This window comes from Callorhinchus milii, unplaced genomic scaffold (assembly GCF_018977255.1).
Source record: "Callorhinchus milii isolate IMCB2004 unplaced genomic scaffold, IMCB_Cmil_1.0 Scaffold19, whole genome shotgun sequence".
Classification (NCBI taxonomy): domain Eukaryota; kingdom Metazoa; phylum Chordata; class Chondrichthyes; order Chimaeriformes; family Callorhinchidae; genus Callorhinchus; species Callorhinchus milii.
Genome location: NW_024704760.1, coordinates 11,735,729 through 11,753,463, shown reverse-complemented (window position 1 = coordinate 11,753,463; position 17,735 = coordinate 11,735,729). Strand labels below are relative to the sequence as shown.

At 42.3% G+C, this 17,735-nt stretch overlaps 1 protein-coding gene across 1 annotated transcript in view; it reads left to right on the top strand.

Annotated features, from left to right (window-relative positions):
• Positions 1–2,210: 2,210 nt before the first annotated feature.
• LOC103183886 (cold shock domain containing E1, RNA-binding) overlaps positions 2,211–17,735 on the top strand; it is an 84,674-nt gene continuing 69,149 nt past the window's right edge. The window contains 2 exon segments of the mRNA XM_007901626.2: positions 2,211–2,278; positions 8,437–8,807. The gene's annotated coding sequence lies outside the window, so the exon portion shown is untranslated.

Sequence of the window (17,735 nt, the reverse complement as noted above, 5' to 3'; positions counted from 1 at the left end):
GGTAGATATGAAAGGTTATAGGGAAAGAACAGAGAATTAGAATAAAGTGATCTAATTGGACGTCTTAGCTAAAGCGTTTAAATTCTTTTGAAGTGTGATTACCTGATTTCAGTAGCCGCTTGTGGCAGCACGTCTCAACAGAACACAATTAATCGTCAACGACAACAACTTGCATTTACAAAGGCCCTTTACTCAGTATAGCACTGGGGTTGGACTCCAAGCAAAGAGTGATATTCACACCTAGCTTCTGTAAGTCATCTTTTAGTTGTGCTTTTAGTTGATTTTCAGCTAACTTAAGTGGCTCCATATATAATAGTCCAAATAATCACTCCCATGAAAATCATTTCCTTACTATACAATATACTATTGTTTATTTTGTCAAACTTTGATAAATGACTACATTTCATTTAAACATAACACATTCAAGTAGAGGGCTATCTACACTGCCCGAATTGAGGAGACCTGAATTACAATGTTGTGCACGATCGGTATTTGCCCTTTCTCTTCAGGATAAGTTCCTCAGTTTTTGGTCACACAGCTCAAAGGAACCCTACATGCGTGTCAGTTGAATGCACTCAACACAAATGTAAAGGAGAATTGTGATGTGAATATATTAATAGGATGAAGCAATTTCAAGGTTAATTTGAAGAGAAGGGAGGAAATCGAGGTGGAAAAACAAACAACTCCAGTATGGTTGTGCTGAAATTAACAGGAGAAAATTAGCTCAATGTACACGGTATGGAATGTCCCCATCTGACTTTGTTTATATTACTGAATTACGAGGCAGCTGTCTGCTACTAAATATACCAGAGATCACAATCTCTTTCCTCTGAGAGGGTTTGATTTCACTGTCGTGAGGCCTCCTTACAAGAGAGTATTGGGCGAAACGTTAGGCAAGTGTCCTTACTCCACCTGCCTCTTGTTTACCTAGCAGTAAGTAGGAACCCACTTGTTATTACTGCAATTGTCGCATCGCTTTCTGGGGTGTAATAATTCCTTCAAAAATTTTATTTAAAAAATAATAAAAATTTGGTACTCACTCCACGACTGGTTGTGGGACACTGCTGTGTGCAATTGGCTGCTGGTTTCGCCCACAAATATACAGTCAATTCACTTTAGACTACATTCTGTGAAGTGTTCTAAGACATCTCGAAGATAATGCGTTGTATCAAATGCAAGGATTATTATTATTATTATTTGTGATACAAATCTGTTTTAGAAGCAATGGGATTACCTGCACTCACCTGGTAGAAGATAAGGTGATCAGTTAATGGGCAAAGACTAAAGACTCATCCAGCTTTTTACAGGAAAATGCTTTACCTTGAACAAAGAACTGAGAGGAGAACCGCTAAAGGTTTTTACAATTCTGAGAAGTTTCGATATTATAAACAGAGAGAAATTATTTCCATGGTTTGGTGAGGCAATAACTGGAGGACATAGATTTAAAGTAATGAGGAAAAGAATAAAGGAATCTGAAATGTAGTTGAAGCAGAATTCATATTTGCCTTTAAGAAGGAATTAGATGTTTATTTGAAAAGGTTCTCCATATTTCTATATGTTTGGTGGAAAAGGCTGGAGAAGGGGACTAATCAAAGCATTATTTTGCAGAACCTTCACAGATACAATGGCCCAAGTGATGGCTCTCTGGAAGAGCTGTTAGTTTGTTCTTTGTTCCAAGTGCTATAAATTTCTATGATTCACTGTTACTATTTAGGGCACATCACAGAAAGTTGTGAGTCTGACTTTCTCCGGCTTACTGTGTTAAATGACAATGTAGCCCTGTGTAAACAGTAAATGGAGTGGGCAGGAATCAAATAATAATAATAATTTGATACAGCGCCTTATCACGTCATCGAGGCTTCTCAAAGGGTTTCACAGAACATACTGTAAAGTGCATTGACTGTATATTTTGTGGGAGAAATAAAAATTCTGTGATAAAATAATTTTAAAAATAGGTGACTGCTTTTAAAACTGTGCAAGAAAAGGTCTCGAAAGGTGAAAAAAAAGACGTTTTACATTGAAACCCTTAAAACCAATGAGGTCACCCACCATCCCGCCCAATGCAGATTTTTTTCACGCAGAAACGCCACAGAAACCCGCCCAATTGGGCGTGAAAACCGCCCACTCCGCGCCACACTGGGGCTGTAGCCCCGCCCCAGAATTGCCCACTTCTCGCGGGACTTGGCAGTCGACGCGGCCGTTCTCGCGAGACCGGGGCTCATTCCTACGTCACGTGCCGCGCTGCTTATGGCGGCGCTGGAGTGCTGCTGCTGTTGGGGTGAGTGGCCGATTCGCTTTTTTCGCTCGCTTTTCGCTTCCCTCTCCTCATCCGAGGGCGGGTGGCGACACGGCTCGGCCTCGCGGTTGCGGGGAGCGCGGAGACAAAAGGCGGCGGCTATGTGGGGTGAGCGCAGGCGGGTGCGGGCTCGGGCTCGGCATCTGCGCCATGATGATAATCATGCTGCTGATGTCGGGGGGGCGGGGAGGAGAGACAGAGAGAGGGTTGTTATGTTTTTGTTCAGGTTCCTGCCGCTCCCCCTCCTCCCCCGTCAACTATATTCAAAATGGAGGATTCCTCCGTCCCTCGCTGTACGTTGGCGTGCGTCACGCCGGGCCGCCCGCCGTTTGGGTTCAATAACGAAGCCGTTTTTTTTGTTTGCCGGTGGTGAAGGGGGGGGGGTGAGCCATTGTGGGGGTGGGTTGGCGTTTTGACGGACGTAGCCCTGAGCCAATGGGGCGAAGGCTCATGGGCGGGACTTCCGGGTGCGACGCAGTGCGTGCCGGGAGTTGTAGTTTGCCGGGTGGTGGCTGGTGGGGGGGGGCGGCAATTGAGGGACGCGGCGAGCGGCTCCATGCGGGGCGCGGGCGGGCGGGCGGGACAGGACGGGCCGTCCCGCGCTGCGGTGCCCGACAGGAAGTGTAGTTTCTGGCGCTTGGTTCTGCTCCAGTTGGGCTCGAAGCGGGTGTGTAACTCCCAGCCAGCACCGCGCGCTCCCCCCCCCACCTCACGTATGGCCAAAAAGTCAGTGGAATTTGCGCAGCTTTGCCTCGGGTGGTGCCTGCGTTTTGTTTTGCAAAGCCCGAGAACGAGTGAGACAATACTTGAAGCTGGTTCTCAATCAGAATGTGCTGAGCCCCGGGCTGACAGCTTACGTCCATTTTTAAGGTGGCGTTTGTTTTTTTTTGAGCGAGAGCAGGAGAAGGATTACAGGCAGGAAGGACAATGGTGCAACTGGGTTTTATTCGAATAACCAGCACATTGTAGAGCGTTTTCGTTCCTATGTATTCTTCCATTTCTGTTTGTTTAATATCTGGATTCTGCACAAACTAACTCCCTGAGGTGTCACTGACAACAGCTGTTTTGCAGTTGGTATATTTGGTATTTTAATCGTGCATTTTAGAGCAGGGCCATGATTGCTGAGGGCTAATACATGTCCTTTAAAAACTAAAATGGAGGGGGTAGGAGTTGGTCAATGAGTTGCAATGCAGATACTGTGACAGGGCATCCGGGTGATTTATGTGCAGAAGGCCTTTGCAAAATTGAATCAAAGCCAAATCATCTTATGGGACTGTGATCAATTCAAATTGAATTTTAAAATACACTCATTTAAGATGTTCAGGCAGTATAACTAATTCTCTTCTCCAGGAGAGAATTGTTTTAATTTGTTTAGCTGTCACCAGAACAAAGCTTTCAATGTGCGTAATTTGGAGAATTCCTTTACCAGATTGTGTCCAATCTGCGTAGTCAATTGCAAGATATTCTGCCTTTGCTGAAAAGCTTCAGTTGTTAAACATGAGCAAGTAGCTCAGTGGTTAGCGCACTCACCTCGCAAGTGAGAGACATGGGTTTGATTCCCGGCAGGGTGAAATCTTGGGCAAGTTTCCTTACTCCACATGCCTGATAATAATCACTCAAGAAAAAAAACAATAATAATTTGGTCACTTCAATCGACGACTGTGGGACATTGCTGGGTGCAATTGGCTGCTGCGTTTTGCTTACAAATATACAGTCAATTCACTTTACAGTATATTCTGTGAAGTGCTTTGAGATGCCTCGAAGATGTGAAAAGCGCTATATCAAATGCAAGGATTATTATTGAGAAGAATCCTATCAATTAATCATTATGTATGATCTTTATATACATTTAGTGTGAATAGTGCAGTTGTTAATGTGTATTCTACTTTTAGTTAATTTAAGGCACTGTTATTTGCTTATTAGCCTTTTGCCTCTTCCTAAACTGACCTATGTCCATAGTAATTACAGGAATGAAATGGTATGAAACGTTTAAAAAAAGTCACAATTCCAACACACAGAAAAGAAACATTTAGCCCATCAATGTTGTGGTGTGCTAACTCCCCACTAGAGCAATCTACTCTAGTATCCTACATCCCTGCCCTTTCCTCATCTTTTTTACATATCACTGAGCCTGTCTTTGTTAGTCAGAAGATTAACAGTTTATGGCCCACATTGGGGCTTTGAGCTTGCAGTATGGCCTGACTCACCAGAGCAGTGGGTGGGGAAATGCTGCGTGATTAGAGATGTTGTCAGATGAGATTTAAACAAAGGTCCCATCTGCTTGTTCAATTGGACATTAATCCCACCCAGATTAAATATCAATTGACATCATAGCTTTTTGTGGGACATTGTGCACACATTGACTGCTGTATTCACCTGCACAGTCACAACACATGTTCATTTGATATGTAATACACCTCCATGATAGATTTTTTTTAAAAAATCTTGAATAATTACAAAATCATACAGAACAGGGTTTTAGATTTGAATTCTGGTTTCCGTTATCTCCACATAACAACAACAAGATTACATTTGCATAGCGCCTTTCACGTCATGGAAAGGGAAACTCATTAATGATAGTGTAAATCAAGAGAGGACAAGATTGGGCTATTTTAGATGATGTACTGAAATTGATTAATAGTGTCTTCAGGAAACAGAGGATAAGAGTGGCAAGAAAAATTGCCACAGCTCCCATACAGAAAGGTTTTGGAGGGTAACTAGCATGTGGGTGCCTATTCTTAACATGAGTCAGCAGATTTGACTGTAGAATGGGAATTATTTTTTATCAAATCAATGCACATTGTATCTAATTGAAGTCAAGATTTAGCTTGATAGAACCTTATTAACAAGATGCTTGGAATTGCAGAAATCTTAAATAAGTAGGTGCTTGAGTTTACTAATTATTAGTGTAGTTTGTCAGCCTCCAGGCAAAACCATATTGCACATCACTGCCACCAATTATGGTTTGGCTATTTGAATGTGCGGTGTATGCATGAGCTACTGGAGTAAGATAGCATCATAGAACTTTACAGGGCAGGAGGAGGCCACCTGGCCCATTTTTGGACTCCCTTCTCTTTTTGAATAGTGCCATTGGATCTTTAATGCCTCCCTAAACAGTCAGATGGAACCTTAGTTTAATCTCATCTGAAGGTGACGCCTCAGACAATGCAGCGCTCCCCTAGCAGAGTGTCAGCCCAGACAACAACAACTTCGATTTATATAGCGCCCTCCACGCCGGATGGCGTCTCAGAGCGCTTTACAGTAACGGATCCTGGGACCGAGCCAGGGGGAGGAACACCATGTGCACAAGTCCAAATGTAGAGTGTGAATCCACAAGCTTTTGACTCGGATGCAAGATTGCTACCCACTGAGCCAGGCTGACATTTTTTTTCAGGTTTCCTCTCAATTTCTTTGTTCCAGGGAAAACTGCCCCAGCTCCATCATGCTTCTCATAACTAAAATATCATTTCTGGTATCTTAGTAAATCTCTTTTGCATCCACTGTGGTCTTGACATCCTTCCTATAGTGCAGTGGGGGTGGGGGGCTTTCCCAAGTGCAGCCTAAATAATGATTTATGTATCATGACCCTGTTGCTTTTACCTTGTGCATGCTTATTGATAGCAAATTGGTGCATTATAACAGACAAAATAGTGCAGGTCACACCTGGGCAACTGACTTCCTTTGTGTTGTAGTTTACAGAAGTTCTGCTAACCTGTGTCTGACTCCATTGAGCTCTCGTTATTTCATTTGAACATTCTAAGGAGCTTGTTTTAAAAGTGCTGTGCTCGGTTTTACACACATTGGTCTCATTTTTTTTGTGGAAGTGATGAGCTCCCTGTAGCCTTATTCTCTCATGAAGAGACTAGACATTTTCATTCCACTGGGAATGTGGTTACGTGAATGCTGGAAGCTCTGCTGAGGTGGGAATGGAGCAATGTGAGGAGGCTGTTTGTCTCAGGGTGTCACTGCTGTATTTATTGCCTTCAGGGGGGGCAATGCATTTCCACAGTTTATCTCTTAAATTAGGATTATTCTACATTAGATTACTAGAAGGAAGAGTTAGTCTGGGTGTGCCCAGTCAATTCTCTTTATTTTAAGCACCTGAACCAGATCATAACCTCATCAGCAAAGGAGAATGTAACAAGTTTACCTAACTTCTCATAGCTAAAAGTCTATTTATCCCATTATGATGAATTGTCAGTGGATTTTCTCCCAAGGTGGGTGCCCCAAACTGAACAAATACTCTAAATAAGTTCTCATTTCTCTGTACAAATGCAGTGGTATGTCATGATCATAAGTTTGGATAAGTCACTCACTTGATCACATCCTTCCAGAATCTGAATAGCACTGTATTTCCATAATAACATTAAACCGTTCTGTAAGCTCCATCACCCTTACTGCTAATTAATTCTGGCTGTTGATTACCTTTTGTGTAAACAATAATCCTTGCATTTGATATCATGTTTGAGACATCTCAAAACGGTTCACAGAATATACTGTAAAGTGAATATACTGTATGTTTTATGGGTGAAGTACAGTAGCCAATTGCGCACAGCGGTGTCCCACAAACAGTTGTGAATTGAGTGACCACATTTTTATTTAATGAATATTTATCTTGCTAAAATGGCACCTCATAATCCAATACCCCGCCATATCCCTCTACCCTCAAATGCCTCTCTACTCTCCTCTCAAAAGCCATAATGGAATCCACTAGCCTAGACAACAGGATGTTCCACATTCCCAACAACTCTGCGTGAAAAAATATTTTTCCAGTTCTCCTTTTGCTGTTTTTATGACTATCTTAGAACTATATCCCCTGGTCACTGACTCCCCTATCCGTGGAAATAACTTCTCCCTATTTACCCAGTTAAATCCCCTCTTAATTTTGTATATAAGCTACATGTATCTGGATTGGATATGGTAATATAGTTTTCTGTATGTGTTAGACAATTGGTTGATTAAATAAAAAGATGCACGCAGAAAACAATCACCAAGCTTAAAAATACCCAGCTGACCCCCCAAAAAGTGTTGGGACAAAAGAGTGTTCTTTTGCTAGAAAATGGTAAAATATTACTTTAACACAATTTATTCTGACTAGAAATTAGAAACAAAGATTTTTGCTGACTTCAGTTGTTGGGATTTTGCCTTTCTGATGTTGTGCCGACTCATGCTGGCTGCCTTTTCGTAACTTGTTCGAGTAAATGTACCAACATCATGATGTCAGACTATTAACTTGTTAGGTGGGAACAAATTGTATTGAAGCCTGATCCTGCTGTTGCCCAATGTTGTTGTGCAACAGGAGGCCAACGGCAATACCTCAGCTGCTGCTCCTGGTGAAGATCCGCTAACTCTGCAGGCACGAGAATTTAAATGGATTCTTCTGCTCTGCAGGCATTTAATACTACCTATGATCTTGTCAATAGAGCACGTAATGTTTCCAGCTTTAATAATTATCATAATAAACCTTGAGTTTGATTTAGTGCCTTATCTAGTCTTTGAGATGTCTCAAAGAGCGTCGCAGAATATACTGTAAAGGGAATTGATTATTTTGTGGGTGAAATTTGTATAGTCATCATGAGGTGGAGCAATAATTAGATGAAACTTGAATAATCTTGTGCTGTCCAATTAAGAACTCATATTTGAGTGCCCAGGTCATTAAGATCTAGGTTAAGCCTCTGTTCATTTAACTAACATCTAAAGTCTAGTAACCCTGATTTAAGATTATGAGTTTTAAAGCACATAAGCAGGCCATTCAGTCCATTCTGCTGTGCCAAGTCTGGAAGAGCTTTCCATACAAATCCCACTGCCCAGCTTTCAGTTTTCAAATATTTGTGAAATTCCATTTTAAAGGCTATTATGGATTTTACTTTTTGATGGTGCAACTTGAATAACTTTGCATATATGGAACTCGGGAGTTTGGGTTGGATACTGTTGAGGTTGTAGACTTCAATGTGTCTGATATCCAGCTGTCCAAAAAAATGTAGAGGTGTGCAATAAATTATAATTGAGTATGTCCAATATCCTTCTTCAACTTGCCCAGCACTCCGTATGACTGCTTATAATGAACTGCACATGTATTTTATTATACTCTCACAGAGCTTATAGTGCTGGTTTCCTAATGCTTTTGTTCTTATTTCTAGTATGAAGTGAAATAGAACTGAATATACCATCTGAAACTGCTGCTTCCAGTTCGGATCACGTTGAGGAAAAAAACAAGCTGAAACAACCAAAGAGCAAACTGCAGCTAAAGAAAACTTGATCTGAAACAGAAGTTTGTGCCTACTCAACAGCCTACAAAGAGCACTTCCCAACGCTGCTATACTTTCTACTCTTCTCAGTGCTGCCCTAGAGCACTCTCCAGTGCAGCAAGAATAGGAATTCTCTGCTAGCTTGATAGATCCTTCTCTGTCTCTTGTCCGCCCATCATTGTCAACCTCCGAACGTGCGCTAAACAGAACATCAGACAACAGTACAAACTACTGACAAGTGCAATATTCAAAATCACTACAAGGTAGGTAATCTGTTAGAACACTTATTAAAAAGAAACAAAACTCGTCCTCGACAATGCAACATTAGGAAGACGTGATTGTGCAGGAGATAAATTTCTGGTTTTCGAATTGTTCAGTTGCAGGAATACCTCAATTATAAGTTAGAAGCTGACATTGGTACATTTTAAACTTTTAATTGGGTATTCTAGGGGGCTATTGATTGTAGTGATCAGCAATTACAGCCGATACATATGGATATGCGTTAGTTTGTTTGCTTGGCTCAGTCGGTAGCATTTTTGGTACTAGGTCAAGAATGTTGAGATTTTAAGCCCATATGTTGGAATGTGAGCTCATAGGCTAGGGTGACACTCCCAGAGCAGTATGTGGGGAGCACTGTATTGTCCAAACTCTTGTCCTTTAGATTAGGCATTAAATAGATCTTCGCTTGAATATTAAAGGTTCCATGATACTATTCATGGAAGACACAAGACCTTGTTTTGGTCAATGATTTTTCGGATTAATTGGCCAATCACTTCATGGTTGTTGATGATATGTTACTGGTGCAAATGGCTGCAGATCTTGCCTGGATAACTGTTTATAATGAGCATTTTGCTCTATATATAAATTACCTGGATATAGAAATAGGAGGGCACATATCCAAGTTTTCTGATGCCATGTAAGTTAGGGGTTGTGGTAAATTATGACGTACAGTTTTACTTTAAGTATGGCTTTACTTTATTTCCAGATAATTTTTGTTGATTAAGCCATTAATTTGGTTCCGTCTGCTTTGTGAAATGTAGAATATTTCTCGCTGTTCTGATTTGTAGTCCATTCTCATTGCTTTGTTCGTAGCACATTGTGGGTGCAAATTAGCTGTCATGTTTGCCTATATACCCACTTGATTTCTAATTGGTCTCTATAAAATAAGACACTTTCTACAAGCGTGATTTGGTATTCAAAGGGGAAATGCAATTTTAGTAAATCCTTTTATGCAATTTCTATAATGTACGAGTTATGGATTACAATTTACCCATTGACAATATGTTGCATTTATATAGAACCCTTCACAGGGTACTGTGAGAGTGCTATACTGTGGTGAGTATGGATACTAAGCAAGGGAGGAGAGGGGTGACCATGGGTGTGGTCGAAGTGGTAAGTCTTCAAATGGGATTTAAAGAGGGGCAAGCAGTGGGATTGGGCATAGGAGTTGAAGCCACAGCCAGGTGATGCAGACGGGTTGGGGGATGGACATCATTACCTTAGCGAAGGGGGTGAGCAGAGGATTATAGTACAAGCAGTATTAGGCGCGGGTTGGCAAGAGCCAAGGCTTGGGGCTGCAGAGTATGTGATGGGGTAACTGCTGGAGTCTAACCAGATAAAACCACAGAGCTTGCCATTGGTATTGTTCCAGCAAGCTTTGTCGCTGCTTGTCCAGCTAGGACCACCCTAGCCATTAGGGCTTTTGCTTGCAGCATTAACAGGAGCTGAGTAGGATGACTCCCTGCCCACAGTGACTGACCTGCCCTTCCAGGTCCCCTGATGAGCCAGGGTGGGTGGCTGTGTTGTCATCAGCAGAGCCCTGGAGTATTGTGGACCTGCCTGGCTCAGGAACGGGACTATCGAGGGCTGGCTCGATTCTGACATTCCATTGCCAGGCATGACACTTGGGATCCAGTTCAGCTCCAAGTAGACGTGTGTGTGTGTGTGAGAGAGAAAGAGAGAGCTGCCTGCAGGTGGGGGCCATGTTCTCTGAAGGATGTACATTTTACAGAACAACAGCTCTTGCAGCCATCCAAAGCTATGTCAGCCACGTAGAGTTGATCCATCATTGAACAGAAACGTGGGGAATCGGAGCACCAAATTTGTGTCCAGAAGGTTATGGGTTTCAAAAATCCTTCTGAAGTTTATAACAGGCAGTTTTCCTCTGCCTGGGTTTTCTCTACAGTGTCACAAAATCTTTTAATGATGTTGCTAATTTCAGCGGCAATGACTTTGTGCCAATTCACTTTGCAATCGGTAATATTCATGACCTACAGTTGCACAACCTTCCTTATGCTTAAAAGGATCATAATGTCAAGTAATGACATCAGTAGCTGATACTACCCTTGAGGTGCCTAATTTAAATATAAGAAGGTCAAATAGATTTTGTCTAATTGGAGCTCATTGGAATTGCTTTAACCCATCTCGTAGAATGAGCTTCTGTTCAAATATTCAACAACAACTTGCACTTATATAGTGCCTTTCATGCAGAGCAGAGCTTGACAGTGGCAGAGTCTGACAATGACCCAGGGGAGAGGGAGTGGGGAGGTGACCGTAAGCACGATCTTTAGGTGGGATTTGAAGGTGATGAGCGAGGGGTGGCAAGGCAGAGAGAGAGAATTCCAGAGGATTGGGGTGTAGTAGCTGAAGGCATGGCTATTGTTGGTGGGACGGAGGGCAGGAGGGACAAACAGGAGCCCGGAGCCAGCCGAGCGAAGGCAGCGAGTGGTGGAGTGGGGGAGTAAGTAGGTCAAATAGGTAGGAAGGTGTGAGGGCATGAAGGGATTTGAAATTGAGTGAGGGGATCTTTAAACGATTGGTGATTGGGAGCCAGTGGAGCCTGGCTAGGACTTGTGTGATGAAGGTACATAGTTTAGTGTAGGTGAGTATCTGGGTGGTGGAGTTTTCAATTAATTGAATTTTGTGTATGGTGGAGCTGGGGAGACCAGCGAGGAGGACATTGGAACATTCAGCCAGGATGTAATGAAGGCATGGACGACAGTTTCAGCTGCATTGGTTGTGAGGTACAGACGGAGGTGGGCAATGTGGCAGAGGTGGAAAAAGGCAGTCTTGGTCAGAGAATGGATGTGTAGTAGAAAGGAAAGAGCAAGGCTGGGGATAGAACCTGACTCCTAGGTTGTCCACGGATTCGGAGAGTCTGAGGGAGAGCCCGCGGAGGTTGAAGAATTCAGGCCCGCAAGAGAGAGAGGCTGATAACAGCAGCCAAAGAGTATGGCTTCCGTATTGCCGACATTCAGCTGCAAGAAATTGAAGGATTTATTACCCCCGGAAAAGCGATCCACAATCGACTAACAACCGGGTTCCTACTTACTGCTAGGTAAACAGAGGTGTATGGAGTAAGGAACGTTTCCAACGTTTCGCCCTGCCAGAAATCAAACCAGCAATCGCTTGCGATGTGAGCGCTCTAACCACTAAGCTACAGAACTCTACTGTGGAGTGGATATTTTGTGGGCAAAACGCGCGTAGCGGTTCCAAGTAGATTAAGTGAGCAAATTATTATTTTTATATATGTCAATTTTCTCACTTAATTTTGAAGGAAGAGGATATGTCACATATATATTGTATAAAAATGAAATTTTGTCAAACCTATTTAACGTTTTGGTGAAATGACAGTTCCAGTCTCCTGTTACAATAGAATTATCTTTCCGTGCCATTGTACACAATAGCTGTTACTAGACAAAGCCGAAGCAAATGGACTCTGAAGCCATTCTATTTGACTTCCACCAGCATTTTCTTGCTTCTGTCTCTTCAGCCTGTTCATCAGCCTCATCATGTTGTGTACTCCAGCTGGTGGAACCATTGATTCTCAATTTCTTTCAAATCTGGTCCTTGACCAAGTCACCAATTTCACCTATTAAACTTGACTTCTCAAGGAACTTATCCTGTGAAGATGTAATAAGATGCTATATCAAATGCAATGATTATTATTGTAAACTAATTGTAGTTTTTTTTAAGCTTACCTGGGCTATGGAGGAAGAAAAGTGCCTGGTTTCTGACTGCTATGTTGACAAACTCATCAAACCTGGAAACTTACAGGCAACTTGTTTGGGATTTTGAAACTTTGTGAAAGGCTCAAGGAATTGATGTCCATGTGCTGATTTTCTCATGTTCCTCAAGCTTTGTTAATGTAGTGATAAAGTTGTAAAGTTTGTCCTTCCTTAAGATTCTTCATCATGAGAAGGGTCGCAACCACAACTTGAGTTGAGTTTGAGCTCATATTGCAGTGGTTGTATGCTATATGACGAAAGCTTTGTGCAGGTAGAGCATTGCTGATCCGTACGAACTTACACTAACCAGACCAAACTTCATTCTGAATGAGTGTCTTGACTTTAAAAAATGAAGATGCTTTTTGTTTAATCTCAAAGCCTGTGTAAATTGCTTTCAAACCGACATTAGTATAAGATCTAGCACAGTTTTGTGCACAGCAACTAGTATTAGAATTATTATGATTAGTGTCCCCTTGTATGTTTATCACTTAGCTTTGAGTTTCAATGGAAAATTAAGTTGAAGCTTTGCATCAAATCTACTTCGCCTCTTTTTGTATTTGATAGATTGTATGTGTGTGTGTGTATATATATATATATTTATTGTGTGTGTGTGTATACATCCCTAATTTTAGATGATTCACGTAGAGTTCTGTAGCTTAGTGGTTGAAGAACTTGCCTCACAAGCGAAAGATTCAGGTTCGATTCCCGGGCAGGGCAAAACATTAGGCGAGTTTCCTTACTCCACACGCCTCTGTTTACCTAGCAGTAAGTAGGAACCCGGTTGTTAGTTGATTGTTGGATCGCTATTCCAAGGGTAATAGTCCCTTCAAAATTTTTATATATATAAAACAAGTTAGTCACTCATTCCATGTTTGTGGGACACTGCTGTGCGTATTTGGCTGCCGTGTTTTGCCCACAAAATATGCAGTCAATTCACTTTGCAGTATATTCTGTGAAGCACTTTGAGATGTCTTGAAGACGTGATAAGGCGCTATCTCAAATGCAAGAATTATTATTCAGATAGAAAATAGTGTAATGCATGGAAATCCTGTTAACATGGTCGCTGGGTCCAATAGAATCAATAGTGTTCTGGGTGAAGGGTGAAAAATGTTCGTTTTCTGGGTCACCAGTTGGTCGCTTTCTGTGCGATAGCTGGTTGTGGTACTTCCTGCATGCATGCAGGAAGTGACAACCGTGGCTACCTGAAGACTTGGAAGTCTGCCATTTTATATGCGTGAAGCTAGCTCATTGAGCTGGAAGGTGGATGTACTATGCTTCTGGTTATAATTGAAGTTGTGCTAAAATAGGAAGAGATTTATAATAACTTACTATACTTTTCTAAACTGATTTTTGTGGAAGTATTCAGTGCAAATGAGTAGTTTTGCATTGGATCTAGTAGAGAGAAAATGTGGTTCATATCTAATTAAAAAAATAAACTACTCTATTCAGGGGTATCCTTTTGAGCATTGTCACACAGTTCTGTGAAATGATGACAGATTTATGGGCTGGAATTTACCAGTCATTACCAATCTTTGTATTCCACCATAATCTGGGATTTCTGCCAACACAGCCAAATTGCTGAGTAGGCTGTTCCACTCTATGCAGTCCACAACAGAAGTCTATTTAAATTAAACAATCCATTGTAATTATGATCGCAATATGAATACATCTAAACTAATTGTGGTGGGAAGACCTTGTAATTTTAATGTTAGTTGCCATTTTCAGAGGCCTTCAGTGATGCTTATGAATTGCAGCTGTGTTTTGAAGTTCATTCAGTTGAGTACAAGAGTGGACCTTTTACTACTGGTAGAATGACTGCTTTCTTGTGCAAATATAGGACTGTTTTGTCTGTGTATTTAATGGGTTTTGGATGGCCTCTTTACTTACTAAGAATGGACTAAAGACCCTAGGTTTAATGGATTTGACTCAGCTGTCAATAAAAATTCCATTGCCACTTTTGATTTGCTGGGTGTTTTTTTTCTCTAGTTTTTTTTTCATATGTGGCACCTTAAATTTTGATTGCATTATCTCCCCAATGTTTGACACAGTAGGCGGAACTTTGACCCATTTTGTGATGGCGTTTACTCTTCCCATCCATCTTAATCCCAATTTCTTACCCTTTCCCTGTAAATTACCTTCTAATAGTATGAGTGTCTCCAATTAATTTTTAAATGCTCCTATCGGCTCTGAACAGTCAACCCCAACACATCATTCCCAACTCTGGACAGATCTCTGGGAGAAGTTCTTCTAAACCTCTCTTTACTCCCCTAGTCAATAAGAAATTCATACTCTTTTGTCGTTGAATCAGAGGAATGCTTTTCAAGTTTAATTATGGTCGGATGGTGCAATAAGTCAATTCACTTTGCAGTATAAGTATATTCTGTGTAGTGTATTGACAGGTCTCAAAGACATAAGGTGCTGTATCAAATGCAAATATTATCTCCATGTATTTGTGCTGTGAATGATTTGGCTTCCAACAAAATGAGAAAATTTAAAGTTTAATAGTCAAACCTTGACTTTGCTAGGGATACACTCAAGTACATTGAACTAATTAATGAATGTTTTCACAAAATTAAGTGTTTCCTAGTGTTCCACAGTGATAATCCTTGAAATTTTATAGATCCCCAGAGGATTGAATTCAAGATCCTCATCCTCACCTACAAGGCCATTCATGGCCTTGCACTCTCCGACCTAATATCCCCCTACTTACCCGCCCATACCCTTCGTTCCTTTGGCTCCGGTCTGCTCCACATCCCACGCCCCAAACGCCCTACCATCGGTGGCCGGGCTTTCAGTATTTTATTTCACATCATGGAGATTTGAGAACATGGCTGGCACAAATGACTGATGCCTTTGCCTAAATCACACTTTGATGCAAATAGCAAGTACATTCATCCCATTGCAATTTTTTGTTGCATAATCATCATTTTGAGAAGTTAATCTCTACTCGATTCAATTCTTTCTTTCTGTGTGCTGTCAAAATGATTCCACCTGAAAGCAAATTATTCTAGGACTCAAAGCATCCTGTCCTAAACTGAATTAAATGTGTAGAGTGCTGTTGCCCAATTACAGTCCTGTTATCTTTAAACCTCTGCCATGAAGTAAATAGGAGCATAGAATACAAAAGTCAGAAAGTTATGATGAACCTTTATAAATCACTGGTTAAGCCCCAGCTAGAGACTGTTCAGTTCTGGGCACCATACTTTAGGAAGGATGTCAAGGCATTGGAGAGGATGCAGAGGAGAATTATCAGGATAGTACCAGGAATGAGGGACTTCAGTTATCAGGAGAGGCTAGAGAACTCTGCAGCTCGTGTACCAGGCTTGGCGACCATATCACTCCCACCCTCGCTCGCCTCCACTGGCTCCCCATCCCCCAGAGGATCGAATTCAAGATCTTCATCCTCACCTACAAGGCCATTCACGGCCTTGCTCCCTCCTACCTCTCCGACCTACTATCCCCCTACTTACCTGCCCGTACCCTCTGTTCCTCTGGCTTCGGTCTGCTCCACATCCCCCGCCCCAACCGCCCTACCATCGGTGGCCGGGCCTTCAGCCTCTCAGCCCCGAGGCTCTGGAACTCCACCCCCCAGTGCCTTTGCCGCTTCCTCTCTTTCCTCCTTCAAGGCCGGTCTCAAAACCTTTCTCTTTGACTGTGCCTTCAGCTCCCCTCTCGACTCTCTACCCCCTCCTCGCTCCCTCCCTTCCCTCCCCTCACCATTTCCCCCCTGCTCGGGTCCTGACCCAACTGTCCAGCGCCTTGGGACGTCCTCCCGACGTGAAAGGCGCTCTATAAATGAAATGTTGTTGTTGTAGAGAAGCAAGGATTATTCTCTTCGGAGCAGAAAAGGTTAAGAGGAGACTTAATAGAAGTTTTTAAAATTATGTGGGGATTCGAGAGGATGAACAAGGAGAAATAAATTCCACTGGCGGGTGGGTTGGTAACCCAAGGACATTGATTTAAAATAGTTGTTAAAAGAAACAGAAGGGAGGTTAGAAGAATTTTTTTCACACAGCGAGTTGTTTGAATCTGGAATGCATTGCCTGAAAGAGTGGTGGAAGCCGATTCGATAACAGATTTTAAGAGAGAAATCCCCTAATTCTTCTGTACTCTAGAGAATACAGCCCTAGTTTATTCAGCCTATCCTCATAGGTCAGTCCCCTCATCCCAGGAACTAACCTTGTGAATCTCCGCTGCACCCCCTCGAGGGCAAGTATGTCCTTTTTTAAATAAGGAGACCAAAACTGCACACAGTAGTCTAGGTGCGGTCTCACCAAAGCCCTATACAGTTGCAGCAAGACTTCCCTACTCTTGTACTTAGATTCATAGAATGTTACGGCACAGAAGGAGGCCATTCGGCCCATCGAGTCTCTTTGACAGAGCAATTCACTTTCACTAACCCCAATCACCAGCTTTCTCCCCATAACACTGCAAACCTGCCTTCCCCAGATACCTGTCCAGTTCTCTCTTAAAAGCTGTTATCGAATCGGACTTCATTGCCCTTTCAGGCAGATCATTCCAAATTCGAACAACTCGCTGAGTGAAAAAATTTCTTCTAACCTCCCCTCTGCTTCTTTTGGTAGATATCTTAAGACTGTGACCACGAGTCACAGACACACCTACCAGCGGAAACAGCTTTTCCCTATCTCGCCTGTCGAAACCTTTCATGATCTTGAAGACCTCTATCAGGTCCCCACGTAACCTTCTCTGCTCTAATGGGAAAAGTCCTAACTTCTCCAGCCTGTCCTCATAGCTAAGGTTCCCCATTCCTGGTATCATTCTCGTGAATCTCCTCTGCACCCGTTCCAGTGCCTTAATGTCCTTCCTGCAGTAAGATGCCCAGAACTGGACGCAGTACTCCAGCTGAGGCCTAACCAGTGTTTTGTATAGATTAACCATAACCCCTACTCTTATACTCTATGCCCCTACTAATAAAGCTCAGTACACCAAATGCCTTTTTTACTGCCTTATCTACCTGCCCGCTACCTTTAATGATTTGCTTACTTGAACACCCAGATCTCTCTGTACGTTCACCCCCTTAAGATTGAGCTCCAAGTCTATATTGCCTCCTATCATTTTTCCTCCCTAAGTGTATCACCTCACACTTATCCACATTGAAATCCATGTGCCACATGTCAGCCCATTCCACCATTCTGTGTATGTCTGCCTGCAGTTGGTTACAGT